This window comes from Acanthopagrus latus, chromosome 19, assembly GCF_904848185.1.
Source record: "Acanthopagrus latus isolate v.2019 chromosome 19, fAcaLat1.1, whole genome shotgun sequence".
NCBI lineage: Eukaryota > Metazoa > Chordata > Actinopteri > Spariformes > Sparidae > Acanthopagrus > Acanthopagrus latus.
Window position 1 is genome coordinate 14669866 of NC_051057.1, and position 4216 is coordinate 14674081.

Below are 4216 nucleotides of genomic sequence, written 5' to 3' on the forward strand. Positions count from 1 at the left end.
CAGTCGGGCTTCATTTAGGCCTTTATTCTGATATTGTAACGGTGTTACGTGTCATGAACAGAGAGGCCTTACAGGATGACACCAGGGTGATACGGAGACACCTGTTGTTTGAATGTCTGGGTTATTGTAATGAGCTGAACCGTGACTGAGGGTGTTTATGCAGCGACCAGCGGCACATTGCTCCTGTCAGTGCAGATGAACCCTGAAACTCCCACAGAGCTTTAGGCGGATTTCACAAAGAAAGTTCAGTTTGTCACTTTTAAAGAATCGGTTTGGATTTCTTCAAGGTTATCTCGATACATTACTCACACGTCCAAAAGAGTTACCAGTCGCTGTTATCATTCCTCCTGTCTTCACTGGCCCAAACATATTTTCTAAAAGCCCCTATAGAGAGCGGAACAGCAGCCATCTTCTGGGTTTTATGTCACAGCGTGTGAGTTGGTTTTCTAATAATCTGTGTCACACTGTATGATATCAGTTTTTTTTTTTTTTTTTTAGAGTAAAGGAGAGCGCAGCGAAGGCTCGGTGCATCTTAAAAAAAATATATGCAAGTATAGACTTGTCATCAGCCCGCATCATCCATCAGCTCCACTGTCATGATCTGAAATGCAGCAAAACAAAAAACAAGCTCGTCCGAAGTCATAAGAGGGTTCTCACAGCAGCACTGGCACCGTGATTTTTTTTAAAACACAATAGTCTGGGACTCGCCAAAGAACTTGATCTCATCTGAATTGCGCCAGGAAACCCACGTATGATCAGCCAGTTCAAAAGCTAATATTGCAAGTCAAGAAAGAAAGCTACAAAGACAGAAAAGCAGCATCTGTGAAACCCCTCAGTGAACTACGCCGTCTCTCACAAGATGTGCATTCCAATCACCGGACTAAATGTTGCCAATGCACGTCTCTGCAAACCACAAATATGATGAATTTCATTATGTCGCAACAGTCTTGCACTTTGGTAGTTTTATAAGAAACTTTCTGATCTGTTTCGCGCATTGAAAAAAATGTCTTTTAAACTGAAAAACAAGCGCGACACAATTTAAACAAGATTCAGAACGTGTCCATTTTGATGATACAAGGTCACGTGGTGGTCAGCTGAAAGGGGCGGGACTTCACCTCTGCAGCTGTAGCAGCAGCATATAGTGTCAGTTGGTCAATATGCTCCAACTGAGGCGCTTACTTTTTGAAAACAAGGATCCAATAAGCTCGTCCACATCATGCAGAGATTAGCCACCTGCACAGACATTGGAAACGGTCTGAACTTCTTTCTCACAACGATCTCTTCTGTCCAAAAGCGTGCGTCATTATCCCCACGTTTAAACAATTATCTCGTCTCGCCTCCGTCTGTGACACCTGGCTCTTCACTCCGCCTTCGATTGTGGCCGTCTGGCGCAGCTATAAACACCTTAGCCTTTAGATGTGGTCGGCATGTCGTACAAATTGCTTCATTTTGAGTATACCAACACCTTTGCCAGCCTCTAATCTTTGGTTGCCAGAGGTCTTGATTGGCCTTTGTTGTAACACTGAGTGATCTAGGTCAACAGATATGGACTGAGTATCAAAGGTCGCCATCTGCAAGTTCATTTTTGGGCAAAACAAAGACTGTTCCTCACCTCCGACTTTGGGTTTAGTCCAAACAACCTAAAAGAGATGTCACTGGTAGGACCATGTTGTGTCAGATGCAGGTGAAAGGAGGCAATACAATCCTGTAAATCCAGTTTGAGTGGCAGAGCAGTGAGTTCATAAAGTCATACAGGATCGTATGTCTCTGAAATGATGTAATTATCATGACGAAAATCACTTCATCCTCGGTTACTGTGTCTTCTGACGATGGATGTCAGGACAACAGGCTACGAGTCATTTTCATGTGAAGCGAGGAATGCTGCGGCCATTTTCGTCACCCTGATATCACAGTCGAACGTCCCTCTAGATTTTCACTTCCCGTGGTCCTTTAGTTACTTATCAGTTTCTAACATTTATATGGATTGCAACCTGGAACACAGCCGCATAACATTATCCCTTGACTGTGACGAAGGAGGAAAATAGCCGCCGTGTGTACAAATCAAAGTTTGAGACGGCCTCAACTTTCAACCGTGACTTGGTGACAGTGTCGCTGGTCGCGTTTGGCTGTTTTGAATCTTGTTCGCTCGATTAAATGGGAGGTGTACTTGATGTTACAAAGTGATTTACCACCAGTTTGATTGGCTGAGGCAGCACCTTGCTGGAGGAATTGCGTTGTGGCATGCTGAGCAAGTTTTAGCTTCCTTTCCCGGCCAGCCACATGAAGTTGCAACAGGAGGGGATCACCTCACGGCCAATCAGGACAGGAGGAGTAATTCTGAGGTACATGCAGACATCCGAACCTGTCCTTCAATACTCCTCCTCGACCTGTACAGCAACATCCAAACTCACCGCTGAAGAGTGGAACAGAGAGAGCGAGAGAGCCTCCTCTTCTGTCTCGCTTTTATGAATGTGAGAGTGAAAGTGTGCTGGTTTAGAGCCTCCATGCACCACAAAGCACAAGTGTGTGTGTGTGTGTGTGTGTGTGTGTGTGTGTGTGATTCAATCTGGTTTTGTCACGCCGAGGAAGTGACACAGCTGCTAAGGTCAGCAGGATACAGAGAAGGAAGGAGAGAGCGGGTCGTTGTCATGGCGCTCAGCTAAACAATGGAGCGAGGAGGTCGGAGAGGAGAGGGCACAGCACAGTGGAGACCCTCGAGGGGAAAAAAATCACCTCATACACTACGCTACACACACACACTCACACAAACACACACACTCCATGATGAATGATGACATGCACTGGATGGATTCACACCTGAGCTCACCCTGCGCTCTCACTCCGTCAAACTCTTCTTCTTTGTTGGTAAAACGCACAAATCACACTGCAACAACGACCCCCCCTCACTCCTCCTCGCTCTCCATCACTTTCATAACAACATTTATAATCATCTACATGACAATCTGTGTGGGGCTCTATAGCGAGCCTCGGGGGCGACCGGGGTTAGCGCTGAAGGGAAGCGGTGCATGCTGGGACTGCGGCCTGCTGAGAGAGTGGCATTCTGGGAGGCGGTGTCCTGCGGGCAGGGCCTCTGGGGGATGCAGTATGGTTAATAGGCCTTTCATGGCCGGCCCACAAAGCCTTTTGTCCCGAGCTAATTCATCCAGCCCTGCATGGGGAGATGGGGGGGGGGGGGCCCCATGGAGGGGTTTTTTGGGGTTGGGAGTCTCCCCCCCCCTTTTTTTTTTTTTTCCTTCTCCCACTCTTGAGACTCTGCAGTGCAGTGCAGGGTGGCGCTGGTGTGAGGGAGCCACGTACAAACAGAGTTGGTAGCAACAACACCAAAACATTGGCAGGAGCTCGCAAAGGGCTGGCAAAGTGCAGCACAACACGGAAAACACCCACGATTAATGGCTCCTAGAGAGCATCTTGAAGCCGGGGCAACGGTCACACACACACACACACACACACACACACACACCTGAACAAGAGCAACAGGTGTCATGAAATGCCGGAGCCTGTCAGTGAACGGAGGCCCGCTGAGCCTCAATAACCCCACAGGTACATCATGGTGGGAGTTCCCGCATTCACAGGGGGGTTGTGAGCGCAGCCCACTTCCCACCGACAGGACCCCGCTATCAGACCCTGTGATCTGGGAACTGTCGGTTATTAATGAAGTGGACAGGAACGGCTCCCCTCGTTTCAAAGTGTGCTGATTGAAGTGGAGAAGAGAATTCCAGAGGGAGCGCAGAGGGGGGATTTGAGCTGTGATCACTGTGGTATGAGAGTGTGTGTGTGTGTGTGTGTGTGTGTGTGTGTGTGTGTGTGTGTGTGTGCTGCACAGTCCTGACTGGGCCCGTCCAGTTCACAACAACACAGCACCGGCACTGCACAGCTGCACTGAAGGGCCTGCAGGCCTCAATGGACGGGGGTCAATACAAACTCTGTGGGGACCAACGCATACCAAATCAGGGGGAACAGAGCAGGAGGAGGGGGAGGGGGCGCGCTTCTCTCTTCCAGGACACCGTAGCTGTGCAGAAATCGCGTTTCAGGGAGTTTTTCTGATCACACACGCACTTTTGTTCACTCAATAAATGTTGATTCAGGTTTCTAGTTTTACGCACGGCCTCTGGAAAGTCCTCATGTGTCCCGCGCAGGGCCCTGTAGTCTGGAGAAACGGCGCTGCAGTGCTCCGCTCTGGGATTTTGGGAGCCAG